Raw genomic sequence first — 17,566 nt, 5'->3', positions numbered from 1 at the left:
CATTTACAGCAACTACTCTTTCATTTTTTACCTGCAGAGTGAATGACTATAACGACAGGCTTGTACAATACTAGCTGTTCTACCCATTCTTCGTACAGGAGTTTATGGTTTTCACTGTTATAAATATAAATAAGTGTTAAAAATATGGTAAATCTATACAGCTGTAAATTTGAGATATCTTAATGTAAGTAAATATTAATCCATTGTTCTTGGCGTTACATGAGGAGCACCAGTAGCAGATACGGTAAAAAGTTACAGGACCATTTTTGTTGTTTATTAAACTCTACACTGGAGGTGCAATCCAAATTTTGATCCGATTGTCCATTTGGGCGTTATCGTTCCCACAATGCAAGACACGCATCAATAATGCAGGGGCAGGGACTGATGCAAATGGCCAAATATTCTCTGTAAAGCGCTGCGGAATATGTGTGCACTATATAAATAACTGTTAATAATAATAATAAAAAAATGATGTCATTATGTCAACACCCTTTTCATCCCCTTAGGGGAGGTTTATTAAAATTCTAGTTATGTAGTTTTCCTATTTCCTACTTGCAAAATACCTATATTAGAATTAATCTTCCTAACATATTGGGAAGTAAAGGAATTAGTTATGAGTCAGTCAGTCAGTCAGTGAGTGGGAGATACTGTAAAAAGTGACAGGGCCATTTTTGTAGTTTATTCAATTCTACCCACTGGAGGCACAGTCCACATTTTGATTCGATTGGCCATTTTGGCATTATCTTTCACGCAACGCAAGCCACATATCGGTAATGATGTCATTATGTCAACCCACTTTTCATCCCCTTAGGGGAAGGTTTATTAAAATCATAATTATTTCCCAACTCAAGAATACCTATGTTAAATTTCAGCTTCCTAACATATCGAGAATTATTGATGAGTCAGTGAGTGAGTAAGTGAGTGAGTGAGTGAGTGAGTGAGTGAGGGCTTTCGCATTTTTATATATAGATTACTATGTTTTACTGCCTTTTCAACAGTCAACTCAATGGGCACATCCAGGCTTCTGTCCACTGCTGTTATGGCAGTGTGTATTGTCTGTGAACAACAGAGTTGATCACCAACAGCACTCACTACGTATGTCATAAACAGATCCTGCGTGGAATCCTTCCTACATCAGCCTTTTAAGGAGACTTAATCTGACACCATGTATAAGGTGATTTCTCTCCTTACAGACACCTTAATCCCTAACTCAAATCCTTGTGTTTAAGTGCATTACTTGTTGAATACCTGTTTCCAGACTGAGATTATCCCTTACCGGTTACTGGGTGTGCCATCACTGGTTGGATAGCTGTTGCCAGAACCAGATTGTCCTGGACCTGTTATTGCCTGTGACCACATTTGTCGGATACCTGTTTCCTGATTTGGATTCTCCCTTACCTATTATTGTCTTTGCCATCACGTGTTGGATACCTGTTGCCTGACCTAGATTGCCTCTAACCTGCTTGTTGCCTGAGCCTTTAATAGTACTGGATGTCCATGGCCAGCCTCGAACTATATGTAATCTCCTAGTATTAGGTGTCACCAACTTGGCTGAACACTTATCTCTTATCTAAAAAGCCCAGAGTTGGTTACCCATAAGCCATCTGGCAGGTGGTTACAGGAAGCCTACTGATATCTGACATGATCTATATATCATCTGGATGCTCCCTGTTGATGCCATTTAACTTTGACTCTCTGCTATTGGGATTCAGCTTACAAATATAGAGTTTAACTCTAGTATCCACGTGACAGAGTGTTCTTCAAAAAAACTCTAATTTCTCTGTTAGGATTCAGGGCTTATTAAAATCTTTGAAATCTTTGAAATCTTGAAATGTAGTGCCATTCAGTTATGTTTTCTTGTATTTGCTTTGAATGTTCTTTGATCTTCTTGATGTTCTTCTTGACTGAAAATGAACTGACAGTGGGACATTTATATTTTGAAGTCGATTGAAATCAATTGATACATGAATTGTACATACTGTGGGACTCCAATCAATGGATTAAGGTAATGAGGCAAATGAAGACTTTATGCACGCCCAGAAAATGCCGTCTGAACAGCCATGACATGTATGTATTTATCCCATTACCATACCCCAAATGCTGTCTTCCTGTCACTCACTTTGTGACTAATCCTTTGTTTGTGACTGCCACCGCATTTAAACATTGCACATGCCCACTGTGGCTCATAAGCATGCCCAGTAAGAAAACATCAGCGGATTTGTGTGCAATAGCTGCTTTGTGACCACATCTGAAGTAGGCCCCAGATGCGACCAGTCAGCAAGCAGGATTCCAGCAGCTGCTGCTCACAGAGGGACCTCCTGGCACCTCTGCTTCCTGGTTCCCTCCCCCCAGTGCCTGCTGTGTAGCTGATCACTGATGATTGGCAGCCCGCTAGCACCCCCCAACCGGCAGCTGCAGATATTAGCAGCTACTAGAAATATTTCATAAAGTCCCCTTTACCTTGCTCCAAGCACCCCCCACAGCACAAGAGACAGCCACTGGAAAAATGTAGGTTTCTGATGGTCACAATGTTCCCGCTCAGCGATGGACTGCTATTCCAGCAAGTGAAGTACAACCGATGTTGGTAAACAGTTGTAACCGCTAAAATTGTGTTGGATATGTTTCAAGTAAATGTTATTATCCTAATTCAATCTTAAAAAATGAAAATTTTTGTGCAGTTTTTGGGACAAATATTAGCCAGTTAAGTGGGTAAATTACCGTTTTTTTTATCAATATCTTTATAGAAAACAAATCAGGAAATAATGAACAATGGAAAGCATTTAATTGGACCAGTAGATGTTTCAAGGGAATGAATCCTGGAACCTTATTTTGACCTCTAAGATGCATTAATTCCTGGAGAGTGGATTTTAAGGAATGAAACAAGCTGTCTCTAAAGTACAAACTCAATGGCTACTAGGGTATAATGGGAAAATAAATTTACTCAGAGGTTGCTTCTTAGCTATTTCTTTGTTGCCACATTAGATAGCCTTCCTGGCAGTTTGTTTGTTTACTCTTCTAATGGAATGTTATCTGTAGTATTTCACAGAGTCTTCCTTTGCAAAGACAGGAAACCATGGATCTGATGATTTGCATATGACAACAAAGCGAGTACAGTGATGTGTTTATCATCCTTTTTTGCATTTTGACTGTAGATGTACTTTGCTAGGATATTGTTTGGCCCCTGTATGTACAGGCATGCACATGCACACGCAGACAAATAGTAAATACACACCAAAAAAGGGTGTTTTGTCCCTAACATAATACTTTCCAGAATAAGGAATGTCAGTAAATACAGAATCAAATCCTCAAGGGTCAACACAGGCCAACTTTGATAAATAACAAGATTAACTAAGTACTTAAGGATAAAGGTAGGAGTCATGCTCTATTTTTGTATTGTTCATGAGGAAACTTAAAAAAAATCTTTGGAATCTCCTAGCCACATCTAGGAACCCTCCAGGGAAAAACAAATGTTTTTTGACCCTTTCTAATGTGTCTCCTTAGATGAAGTTTAACTGGTTTCCATTTATTATTGTAACAATATCAATATAATTTTATTCTGTGTACTATGTACATCCTTTTGCCTTTAATTCTCCAAATTTATTATATGAGTAAAATAATTCATACTCTCATTAAATGACAATTGAATATTTCTGTCATAATAAGGCACTGTAGCTTACATTCAAGTCTAATATTTTTCTTATGGTGTTACTTCAAAAACAATAGTAGTAATAAATAATAAAAATGCTGAAAATAATAATAATAATAATAATAATAACATTGTATCTTACAATAACATTGTATATATACAATAACATTGTATATTGCCAATAAAAATTGATACAACAAACTGTGGGTCTTATTCAGGTTTGTTCATAAAGCCAATGGTTTATGTATTAACCTAATGGTGGAGGAACTGAGCATGTGCAGGATTTGTTCTGCACATGTGCAGAACAAGTCCTGCGTGAGTGCTCGCAGTCCCTCCTTAGTCACAGCATGAGTCCCACGCTGAAGCATTTTAGGGGGATGGAGCAGGGACAGAGGCGGGACCCATTCTACAAAACAGGGGCATGTCGAGCCTGTTTTGTAGGTGTGCTGAACCTAGACACATAGTTCATGGACTTGACAGAGAAGTTCCAATAGCCAATTTAAGTGACCTTCAGCTAACTCAGATAGCTGAGGACTGCGACCGTCGCAATCGATTATCACATTGGTAAACCAATGCTGCGTCTTCGGCCACAACACTTGGATCTGCGATAAAGGTTGGAGGTATCTTTTTCCTACAGATGCCTTCTGCAGCATTAACATGTTAGTTGTACGTTGCTTCACAGTCACTTCCCAACAGCTGTGCAATATACTGTATATATCAGAATCAGGCCCTTTGTTTTCTAATTATTCACTTGACATTCTAGTATGTTATTAATCAAGTAGGGACATTAAACTATTGATTACTACAAACCAGTAATGTGCAGCCATGGTCAGCAGGGGATTGTCACCTTTCATACACCAGAATTTTGAATATAAAAATGATTAGCATAATACAATATAAGGACTGTCAGGGAGAGTCCAGAGGTGAGGCAGCTATGAGCTCAACCTCCCATCTGTAATAGTCAGAAACTGCCTGGAGTTGGGGATAGGGACACATTGTGACCAATGATACTTAAAAAAAAACACAAGGAGATCTGCCTCACTGAGGGTGGTGTGGCTTGATGCAGTGTCAGGTGACCTATCCAGTAAGTTCCCCAGCACTCAACCAGGAGCAGCCAACATGAAGAAGAAGCTGATCATCAAGAAAGTTAACATGCAGGGGAACTTGCTAATGAGAGGCTCCTTGGGCTGCCCCCCTCCCCTCCTGTGGCCAACAAATTCTCTGCTTCTGTAGAGGTTCTGCAACATGTTTTTATTTATTATTTTATGGTGGGCACCTTTTCACTGTGGGCACCATCAGGGCCATCTTTACAGCAGTGTAGGCCCCTGGGCAAAGCAATGCACTGGGGACCATACACATCCTCCAATCGGTAGGGGTAGGGGGTGCTATCAGTGGCAGCTTTGATGTCCCACATGCAGTAGGGAGTGTTCTATCTTCTGCTCAGCATGTAGGACCTGGAGCTGTAATTTTTGCTAATTACTCCATTACTGCACAGATGGTGGGAGATGGGGCAGGAAGGAGAATACTAAACTGTAGAAGAGGGAATTGGTCTGAATAAAGAGGACTCGGTACATTACTTCCAGGGTGATAGGGGGTGTTTAATACGCAGGGAACGGATGGATAGTGGAGTGGGCTTAATAGTCATAATTTTCTGGTGAGAGGGCAGATTGATTGACTGCAGATATCTACAGATCATGGAAATTGATTTCTTAGCTTTGGGATAAAAACTAGAGAGTCTCATCTTTCAGGAGGTACATGGGACTTGGAGATCAAAGTTCAGGGGCAAGAGCAATCTACAGACTAAAATATAAAACTGCATAACAGGCGCGTGGAGATGGGACAGGGACCAGCAGCTGGAAGGCTGATATGTCTGGTTCTGGGCATAAGAGAGACAAGCTGCCAGTGTCCACCAAGAGGGGAGTGTCCCAGCTTTTGTAATATACCCTCATAAAAACTCTAAGTCAGACAGAACCCAAGATATCTGGCTGGGAAGATCAATTAACAGTCTCGGATGGAGACCACTGCTTTGAAGTCAGATATCTAGTCAAAGAAAAGTGTATGGTTCTTGTATAGTACAGGAGCCAAAAAGAAAAAAAGAAAGACTATGTGTATCTTCTGGGGCACACTTTTATTGAAAATTATGTGATCTTGTAATGCTTAAAATGTAACTTTTATTAGTAACCCTCTTAAAAAAATGGCTCTGAGGCAAAAGAAAAAATAATAATAATAATAATAATAGCAACAATTATCATAAAGTTTGTCTATCCAAATAGACATCAAATTTGGTGATACAAGTTTGACATGATGGCTCTTTGGGCGAAATTATGTATGTGTCTCTGATGTTTAGAGAAAATATATATTGTCTTCTTCCGAATTTGTAACAAAATGAAATATAACTATAATAGAAAATGAAATATGGCGGAAGGAAAGGGTATTAATCAATCTAATATACCGGGCTCCACCCTGAAAGTTGATAGTATGTGAAATTCCAAAATTTGGATTGAAAATAATACTTTGGTTCTAGGTCCTATGTCCTGGATTTGGATATAAATACCTGCAGTACCAAGTATTCTCTGGTGGTCTCCCAACCAGGTACTGACCTGGCCCACAGTGCTTGGCTTCCAAGATCAGACGAGGTTGGGCATACTCAGTGTGGTTTGACCGCAGGTAGGTATATCCCACCTGATGACACCTGGAACCATGTATTAAGGCTCTGTGAGAAATCCCAACGTTTTTTTGATGAGATTACTGGATGCTCCTGAATCGAGATACTGGCGGTACCTGATATTCGCTGATGGTCTCCAAAAACAGGTGCTTCACCGGCCCCCTGGGCTGAACTTCAAAGAAATAAGATGAGGTTGGGCCTCTTCTGTATTATTGACCTTGGATGAATAAATAGCACCTGTGGCTATTAGAGGTCAATGGGGAAACAAAAATCGGCTGGGGGCTGATTGAATCTGATCTGAGGTGTATGTGTGGACTCCCCAGATTTTAAGAGGAGTACTGAGTGGATGATAGTGTGACACTATTGTGAAGAAATTTGAGTATAGGAGAATGGGTATAGGAAAGAGACAGAGAATCAGGTTTAGGTTTTACACCACTTCTGCTTTTTGATCATCTGCCTGGGCATCGAATGAAAAAATGAGAGGGTGGTGAGAAACGACACTGAGACCGAAGAAAGGTAGAGGAACACTTCTACTGTCCTGTCTTGTAGCAAAATGGTGCTCTGTTTACATAATGCATTGCAGAGCCACCCAGATTGTGTAAACAGAATGAGAGGGAGTTCCAGAAATTTCATGTAAATTGGAATGTTACTAGAACTGTTTCTATATGGATAAATATTCAGATAATCAAATGTGATGAGTCACGTATTTGATCCAAATACTTAGAGAAATAATGTGTAATTAATCACGTAATAGATTCCCGACTGCTCAATACAGTCAGCAAAAAAGAGAGGGGGGGGGGGGTATGGTGGTGGAGGTTCGGTTCCAGATATTGCAGTGTGTCAAAAAAGTCACTATCAAAGAGAAATATGTAACCACTGTTCTTGTAGGAATCACAAGAACCAAAAAAACAGGACTGAACCTTTAAAGAACCATATATTGGTAGTAAATGGGTATGAGTATATAAATTAATAATGAGTCCTGGACATAGGTGCAGCTTGCTGGTAAATCTGGTATATTCCCATTGTTACCATATATCCCTGGTTAAAAATATATATGTCACTCTTGGATTGCTTCACTAATCAAAGTATATATATATATATATATATATATATATATATATGATCACTCAATGGTTGATAAAAGAGTGAGTAACTTGAGCAAAAAAAGGGTGGAGTTTACCAGAGATATTGCGTCCGATGGAGAGTCAGGAAAGTCCTGTAACCCACTAGTAGGTGGAGGGGTGGGATACCCCCCTGGGTCACTGGAAGCCGCTCCTAAGTGTCCGTGGTGAAGGGTGAGCCCAGCAGTGAGACGCCGGTGTCCGCGGTCCGCCGACCAGAAGTACGGAACACCGGAAGTGACATCACAGCGATTTTCCGCTAATTGCGCATGCGCAATGTTCGCACTGCGACTGCGCCAAGTAAATTTGCTAAGAAGTTTGGTATTTTACTCACGGCATTACGAGGTTTTTTCTTCGTTCTGGTGATCGTAGTGTGATTGACAGGAAGTGGGTGTTTCTGGGCGGAAACTGCCCGTTTTATGGGAGTGTGTGTAAAAATGCTGCCGTTTCTGGGAAAAACTCGGGAGTGGCTGGAGAAACGGGGGAGTGTCTGGGCGAATGCTGGGTGTGTTTGTGACGTCAAACCAGGAACGAAACTGACTGAACTGATCACAGTGGCAGAGTAAGTGTCGAGCTACTCAGAAACTGCTTAGAAATTTCTATTCGCAATTTTGAGAATCTTTCGTTCGCAATTTTGCTAAGCTAAGATTCACTCCAAGTAGGCGGCGGCTTAGCGTGTGCAATGCTGCTAAAAGCAGCTTGCGAGCGAACAACTTGGAATGAGGGCCAATATGATATATGGTGCTGTCTCTTGAAGGGTTGCACAGTGTGTATAGTTTCTATATAGTTTGTTCTTGGATAAAGGTAAATTGGAATGACCTTCGCATCAATTGCCCGTTATGCTGTGTATCCATCCTCCTAAAATGCAATACAGGTGCTTTCAGTGTCATTTCAATCAGGTGATTTTTTTTTTTTTAAGGTTACGTAGAAAAAAGTACAGTAACAAGATATTAGTATGACTGTCATGCTATGTAAAGACTTAGGGGGTCATTCCGAGTTGATCGCAGCAGGAATTTTGTTAGCAGTTGGGCAAAACCATGTGCACTGCAGGGGAGGCAGCTATAACATGTGCAGAGAGAGTTAGATTTGGGTGGGTTATTTTGTTTCTGTGCAGGGTAAATACTGGCTGCTTTATTTTTACACTGCAATTTAGATTGCAGATTGAACTCACCACACCCAAATCTCTCTCTCTCTGTACATGTTATATCTGCTTCCCCTGCAGTTCACATGGTTTTGCCCAACTGCTAAAAAATTTCCTGCTGCGATCAACTTGGAATTACCCCCATGGTTTTGCCCAACTGCTAACAAAAATCCTGCTGCGATCAACTTGGAATTACCCCCTTAATATCAATTGAAAAGCAGCCAATCCCAGGGTATACCGGGAATCCCGGGATTGATAATTTTTCAATCCCAATTCCCGTGATTGAAAAGACGGCCTGGGATTGGCCACCCTAGTCAGCATTTTGAAATGTAATAAAGGACAGTGTGACGGAATAACAAAGAGCTATTAGTGATAGAAAGGGTGGCGGTAGGAGACAGGGGCGGTCAGGAGATGCTGGGCTTCAAATAGGGGGTGAAGCTGCAAGTGAAAGTAATTAAAATAAATAATTGACAAGTGCCACCAACAGCGTCCCCTACCCTGCAGCGCTTTGTGCAGTGGAACACTCTGCACACACATAGTTACGGCCCTGATGTTGACATGATCCTGTTGTCTGCATGTATGTGAGCGAATACAACTAAGGTAGGGAAATTAGTATAAATATATTACTATTACAAGCACTTACTGTATGACCTTGAATAAACTTCTCTGGATAAGGCTGTAGGCTTTGTGGAATATAAATAAAGTATTATAATAATAATACTAACAATAATATTTTAGATAAAAATCCTTCATTTTACCATTAGCAAAATTATAAATGCCCTGGAGTTCAGTAATTAAAACATAAAATATACTCAGAGTCAACTGTACTGTAACTAAAAATGTACATTTTTTATTTTAACTGAAAGAACTTTAGTGTATAAAAAATTCCTTGACACAGGTTAATCCTGGACACAGTGCTGGCTTGAACACTGCCAAGAACCTATAAAAGAACTTAAACTACTAACACAACAGACATGTTATAAATAACAAAAAGTGGCATTGTATTTATTGTGCTTTACTCATATGAACCACTAAAGCTACTGCAGAGATGAGGCACGTTAATCCATGTTATAATTATAACAGAGGTGCATCACTAATTCTATGAAAGACTCAAGTCTGTAAAAGTGGTTAAACACTTTCACACCAGATTCAGGGATCTATTTAGCAATGGGACAAGAGCTCCAAAATCATTGAAAATAGTAGTTTTCTCCGTATTTACCAATCCATACCGCCTATTTTTTGGGCACTGTCCCGCTATTCCACCCACGGGCCATAGTATCCCGCAGTGGGGGATGGTCAGTTGGGAGGCTCAGCATCTGTTCACAGAGGGATTAGGGACATGGCCAGCAGCTCACAGAGCACTGCACGGGAAGCATGGTTTGCAATAGAAGCATTCCCACTAAGCAACGCCCCTTTTCCCAGAGGCCACATCCCCTTTTCTGGCCATACAAATAGTCCTTCCTTCATGAACTTTAATGTTGGGAGTAATGACCAATCCCTCAAACCAAAGGTGCTTTAAAGAGGAGAAGGGCCCGTGTGCGCGCTTCGATTGGGCCCCTCTCTGCAGTGTGTAGGCCATCCTCGACCATGGGGCCCATATGCACCGCACACCTTGCACCCATTATAGATATGCCGCTGCCTCAAACAAGCAATGGCCTTTGCCGTCACTGTTAATGGACATGGCCCAGCAATGTTTTTTTATTAAAGTGCCCATAAAAATATTTTCTATTGTTGTGATGAAAAATAGGCCCATAAGATACAAGGTGTTTAAATAAAATGGTAACTGAAACTTGTATTTGTACCTTATGTTTATGTGTTACAGTAGACGTTGAGTTACAGCCAGTATGCCACAATACACCATCAAGGGACGTGCATGGTATGTGGAACATTATTTCAGAAGTAAAGGGACAGAACAGAATGGTAGGCCATCGCTGGCATCCATAACAACTGGGTTCCAGGACAATTTTCAGAGACCTGCACCAGATAACAAAATTATCCTGTCTTGGGTGGAAATGTTTGGTCAAACAGGGTCCATGGCTAATCATAATAAAGGTTGACAGCATGGAGTATGTAGTAAACAATGACGGACACCATGTGGAGCATATAGTTGTGTTAGGACAGAAAAAAGTTTCAGTTACTTTTTTATTTCACCCTTGTTTCAGTCAGCAACTGAAACAGGATCACAGTGGCACCATGAATTGTGGTTAACCAACTACAGTGTGTGTGATCTTATTCCTACTTCATATTTCTGTCCAGTTATTTTAGGTGGTGGGCAGTGTTGGAATTACCATCACTCAATGGTGAGTGGCCTCATCCTTGGAGGCCAAGCCCCCCCCCCCCCCTGCAGACCCAAGGGAGAAGATAAGAGGCCTCTTCTGAGTATGCACAAGTCCAACATATGCACAGTGAAGTACCAGTTAGGAGGCTAAAGTGGCATCACCAGTGCCTTAACCCCTTGCATGGGTGGTTCTGCTGCTGGATCGTGCATTATACTGTACACCATAATTTTGTTTTGCTTTCACATTGATTTAAGCTTTATGACCAGCCTTACTTGCGGTTGAGCTCGTACTCATACATGTTTTTATTGCTGAGATCAAAACTGATGAACAAGTACTCCACAAGAATGAACCAAACCTGGCGCTGTGATTTACACAAATGTTTTGAAGCTGCTCTCTATAGGGCTATTGGTATATATGCCCCAAATATAAAGCACAAAAAAGAAAATCAAGAGAGCGCTAGTTCACATTTGATGTGGATATTTTATTTATATTAAATGAAAAAAAGTTATAAGAAAAATTTATTATTTCTCTAGCAATGTTTAAAACATTTCAACTTATTGCCGGCCGGCAGAAACACTCTCACCACATAAAAAAAAATAATAATAATTCTAAAACAGGACAATTCCCTTTCTTAAAAAAGAACAATTTGCATGAATCCTAAAAATACAGCTATTTATATAGTAATCAGTGAATGCTTCACAATTTTTCTCACAGATTGTATATGTATTAATTTTAACCATGGATGTAATACTAGTCACATATTTTAAGCAAAGTCTCTCCAGAGAATTGAAACCTGTATTCAGTTGCTTTTTGAAATCTTGCTACAATGTAACAGTCCACGTATCAAAATTGTGAAGGAATGCTGAAGATATTCCTGGGTATGTTTATGAAACAATGAAACAACATTCAAATGAGCTATAATGATTAGTGGCAATTGCTTTCACTGGTAATTATTTGCTCTTAGATGAATATGCTCGTTAAGCCAATATACTTTCACAGATGTTTGAGCCAGTTATCCGTAGCCTGTACTAAATATATAGAATGAATGTTTTGTCATGCAAAAATGTCTCCGAAGCAATCACCGTGCGTGTGATAGTGCTCCCGGCTGATTGACTCACCGATCACCTGTTAGCTGTGGGACTTAAATTTCTCATCTATCCACGGCAGCAGACAGTTCGTCCTCCCGGCTTTTGATGGTAATATCTTGTACCTTTAGCCTTATCCGGAGTCCGTGAATTCAAGCTGGTGGTAGTTTTCCCTTCTCAGGTGGTGTCGGTTTACACCGATCAGGCTGGTGTGAGTTCCTCCGTATGGATTCCTCCGCTATCTGTGCGGGCAATGATAGACAGACGCGTTTCTCCGCCTACTCCTCAGTATCGGCGGCTTCCTCAGTGTCATGACATGACATGCCGTGGATAGATGAGAAATTTAAGTCCCACAGCTAACAGGTGATCGGTGAGTCAATCAGCCGGGAGCACTATCACACGCACGGTGATTGCTTCGGAGACATTTTTGCATGACAAAACATTCATTCTATATATTTAGTACAGGCTACGGATAACTGGCTCAAACATCTGTGAAAGTATATTGGCTTAACGAGCATATTCATCTAAGAGCAAATAATTACCAGTGAAAGCAATTGCCACTAATCATTATAGCTCATTTGAATGTTGTTTCATTGTTTCATAAACATACCCAGGAATATCTTCAGCATTCCTTCACAATTTTGATACGTGGACTGTTACATTGTAGCAAGATTTCAAAAAGCAACTGAATACAGGTTTCAATTCTCTGGAGAGACTTTGCTTAAAATATGTGACTAGTATTACATCCATGGTTAAAATTAATACATATACAATCTGTGAGAAAAATTGTGAAGCATTCACTGATTACTATATAAATAGCTGTATTTTTAGGATTCATGCAAATTGTTCTTTTTTAAGAAAGGGAATTGTCCTGTTTTAGAATTATTATTATTTTTTTTTATGTGGTGAGAGTGTTTCTGCCGGCCGGCAATAAGTTGAAATGTTTTAAACATTGCTAGAGAAATAATAAATTTTTCTTATAACTTTTTTTCATTTAATATAAATAAAATATCCACATCAAATGTGAACTAGCGCTCTCTTGAAGTACTCCACAAGTTTAATGTTTAATGTTGGAAGCTCACTTATCAAAATGAAAAATTTAGCTATCAAAGAAAAAAATAGATTAAAAATGTTTATACTGTAGCAAAGATGTATTTGAACTATTTTTGTACAATCTGCAGGGGTAAGTATTTTTACCCTCCCATACCCTAACCCTCTGGGGGGTGGCTGTGACTAACCCTCTGGGGGTGGCGGCTAATGCTAACCCTTGTGGGGGTTTCAGGGGTGGCTATGGCTAACCAATCTCCTGGTGCCTAACCCTTCAAGGAATAACACAAAAAAAATGTTTGGGGCTACTAACTCGCGAGAAAGTAAAGATGTCCATGGGAGAAACAGCTGTTTGTGAGATCTATGCCTGCAACCCTGATCATTTGCCCCTGTGACTTGTTGGTCATCATAGCGAAGCAAACACTTACAGAAAACTGCAAGCACTTAAATTGCAAATGAAAAGTGTTGGGAATTAGGGTTATGTGGTATAAACACAGTATAACCTGCACCACTCCCCATTAGAATCTCTGCCTCAGTTAGGTTTCTCTGCAGAGCAGTCACTTTAAGTTGGGTTGGATTCCGTTGCATAACTTGGGTGGAGTCAAGTTCCTCAGAAGCATGATCAGAATACCAACTTTCAGTGCGCCGAGTGTCCAGTGTCTCTTTTTTATTTCATTGCTCCTCTCCCTGATGTCACATTGCGATCTTACTTACCTCAACTTCTTTCAAGGTCCCTAAGCTATACAATAGTGAAAAAGCAATCCACATTCATCCAGTAGTTTTTGTGTGATGCCGGAACGAACAGACAAACAGACCCACAAAAGTGCAGAAAAAAAAGTTTTGTCTTCATACAGATGGAGCCACGCTAATCGTGGCTCCATATGTGCCTCTGCGCGCTGGCCCAGGCATGCCTATCACCGAGAGCGTCTCCTTCCGGGGTGCGTGTGTCCGTGATGCGCATGCGCCCCATTCAGTAGAATGGGAGAGCGTCTCTGTGCACTCCGGCGGGGCTAAGCGGATGGATCGTCTAGTTACGCGGGGAGTGCACGCCTGTGATGGAGCTGCACTGGATGAGTGCGGCTCCACCTGTAGTTCATAAACAGTCCTTAAAAGTATATTTCTCAAAGAAATTGCTATGTACAGACACAACCTTTACACAGTACCTTATACAGTATGTATAGATTATAATGTGTCTTTGAATTTGTTCTTTCAATTACTTACAACCCTGGACAATGGGGGTCATTTCGAGTAGATTGTAGCTGTGCTAAATTTAGCACAGCTATGATCTTCTTCCCTGACATGCGGGGGGACGCCCAGTACAGGGCTAGCCCGCCCCACATGTCAGTGCCGCCCGCCCCCCTCGCAGAAGTGCAAAGGCATCGCACAGCGGAAATGCCTTTGCACTTCTAGAGTAGCTCCCGGCCATCGCAGCTTTAGCGTGCTGGCCGGAAGCTACTCATCGCTCCCCGGCCCGCAGCGGCTGCGTGTGACGTCACGCTGCCGCTGAGGCCCGCCCCCCATTTGGTCCGGCCACGCCTGCATTGGCCGGTCCAAACCCACGAAACGGCGGCCAATTGCTGCCGTTCCGCCTCCTCCCGCCTAGCGATCACCTCTGCCTGTCAATCAGGCAGAGGCGATCGCATCCCTGCTATGGCCTTCGGCCGTCTGGCATGCGCCGGCGCCGTAGCAGGGACCCGTTCGCTCTGCTGCGTTAAAACGCAGCGAGCGAACGGGTCAGAATGACCCCCTAGTGTTTAGCAGCAAAGGAGTTAATGTATGTTCATATGCTATTCCAAGTTCCTCTTATTAATTGTCTTTTCAGTGAAAAGGGTTGTAATTATTCAATTATCACCCTTCATTTCTGCTGCCAATCAATAAAATACTCATGTAACTTCAGTCACTACATTTTTCTTTTCATTAAACAGAAATATTTGAATGTATCATTATTTTGTAGCCTGCGTGAACATTTGCACAAAACTTTAACACCCTTTGGAACAGTGAGTGCTGAAGAACGTGTAAGGCTTCTGTTCATTGTATGCATTAAAAAATAATTGTTTATTTTTTTCATAACTGAAAAAAAAACATGTCACGCTGTAACTTCTAATAATAACACAACCCACTGCACATCCATACAGTAGTTTTGTGTGAGCTAAGCCTTGGAAAGATAACACAATAATCTCTTCTTGACTGAACTTACTAAAGCATTTAACATGCCGAAACTTTGCGGGCAAGTTAAACAGAGGCTTTTTTTCTGCATCCAAAACCCTATGTTTATCTAATAAAATGGTACTTTACGATATATAATGTGACAGTTTTATGCACAATTACAGAAGTAAATGAACTCTGTCTATATGATGCAATAGACACAGAGACACACCATTATAGGTAAACAGTGACCCAACATCAAATAGTCAAACTTAAAATCCTATGTTCACAAGTCACAATAATTAGTCATTAGTCACATTAGTCATTTCCTATTTGCTTGCTGAAATGTAGAAGATAAGAACAACTTGCTTGTGCAATGTTGTCAAACACGTGCTATAAGTACAAATGACTTTACTAAGGAGAATAACATTGTTAACTAGACTTCATTTATTTTCATAATCTGTAATGCTACCTTTGGTGAGAAATGCTTTTTTTTTTTTGCTAGAAACAATAGGTTTCATTGTTTTTTTATTTGAATTATTTTAAAAATGCACTGGCAAAGTCTTTAAATGGGTGGTAAATGTGCAATTCTACAAGTTTGAACTCAAAAACAAAATCTGCCTATAAAAAGTACAGATGTGCGCCTCACACTTTGGTTTTGGTTCTAATGTTTTATTTTTTTATTACCAGTAATTTTAATAGCTCACACATATTCCGCAGCGCTTTACAGATAATATTTGGCCATTCACATTAGTCCCTGCCCCAGTGGAGCTTACGATCTATATTGCCTAGCACATTTACACACACACATATTCACGCTAGGGTTAATTTTGTCAGAACTTAGTTTACCAATCTGTATATTTTTGTATTGTGGGAGGAAACCGGAGTACCCGGGAAAACCCACACAAGTACAGGGAGAATATACAAACCCCACACAGTTAGGGCCATGGTGGGAATCAAACCCATGACCTCAATGCTGCGAGGCAGTAATGCTAACCATTACGCCATCTGTACTGCTTTGCAAAACCACCATCAAATGTTTTGGTTCGAAGTTCGGATTTAAAATCTGAATCTTGGGCTTTAGATTTCTTCAAAATGGATATAAAAACAGCTAAACTCATGCAATTTTTACAATCCAAAACCCAAACTTCATATTTAAAATCTGAATTCCAAACTGCGGAAAGATCCGAACTGCGGGAAGATCCAAACTGAAGGAAGATCTGAACCAAGTTTAGCAAAATTCAAGTGGGTCCGGATTTCTAAAGCATGGGATCTCACATCTCTAAAAAAAGTAATAACAAAAACATCACCACTAGTCTAAAAACAACAAGAGTGCCTAAGAAAATGTCTTGAATAAATAAGTTTTTATATATATATATATATATATATATATGTATGCATATATATATGTACGTACGTATATATATATATATATATATATATATATATATAGGGCCCAGGCCTTCTAGTTGAAGTATAACTACAGAATTGTGACTGTATATTTGTATTTTGGGTTGCATGTATCTTAGAATACAGTACATTTGGTTTGTAATCTGGCATATGCTGTAGATTTATCCACCATCAGTCATAACTATATTATAACATTTGTGTATGGGACTTGCATCTCTATGCCCTTATTGTACCCAACTTGCACAGGAACGGCCTGAAATGCTTCTCATAGAGCAATGGCCCACAAGTCTAAATACTTACAACTGGAACAGTATGGCGAAAATTTGGTAAATAGATCAGAAATTCAGATGTATGCAAGACAAATTGACTTTCACTCAACTCTAAATTAGCCCCAAAATGTTAAACAAAGAGAAATTGTGCATATTGCTGTTTAATTTCCCTATTTTGTCTGTCTATGTGGAAAAAGTTGATGAGTTCATATGTATATTTTTAAAAAGATTTAAATGAATACTGTTAATCTGTTTACATAAGGACCAAAAATCCCTTCTTTTACCTATGTTCAAGCTGTGTTTACCATGTGGTGACAGTAACACAAGGCATCAGAACACTGACACATGACTAAACACTGGTGTTTACAAGGCATAATATTTATAAAAGCATATTGTAAAACCAGGCATCCTCTCTGAGATGATATTATCCCAATTCATGAAAGTTAGACTTTCCTTGTAGTAACACAGTTAAAGAAATTGCTCTTGTAATGCAAGTACACAAGAAAAATGATATCTATGAAAATAAGCAAAAGTTTCCAGCGTGCTTTGCAAACAGGCCACATGTGACCCGTGCCTGTAGCACTGTACTATATACAGTATTTTATTAGGTCGGAGAGGATTGCCAATATCAGGCTGCCACATAAACAGCCCATACCATTATGGCTGATACTGTTACATTTGTCCTATATTGTCATGTGATCAACTTTGAATTTTTAGAAAACAAAGCCAAATTCAGCAAATGCATTGAGCAGTTAATG

At 40.0% G+C, this 17,566-nt stretch overlaps 1 pseudogene; it reads right to left on the bottom strand.

The window, feature by feature from the left end:
* Positions 1-6,197: 6,197 nt before the first annotated feature.
* Positions 6,198-6,315, bottom strand: LOC134948580 (5S ribosomal RNA; annotated as a pseudogene).
* Between the last annotated feature and the right edge of the window lie 11,251 nt (positions 6,316-17,566).

This window comes from Pseudophryne corroboree, chromosome 1, assembly GCF_028390025.1.
Source record: "Pseudophryne corroboree isolate aPseCor3 chromosome 1, aPseCor3.hap2, whole genome shotgun sequence".
Classification (NCBI taxonomy): domain Eukaryota; kingdom Metazoa; phylum Chordata; class Amphibia; order Anura; family Myobatrachidae; genus Pseudophryne; species Pseudophryne corroboree.
This window is presented reverse-complemented; position numbering and strand designations above follow the sequence as displayed.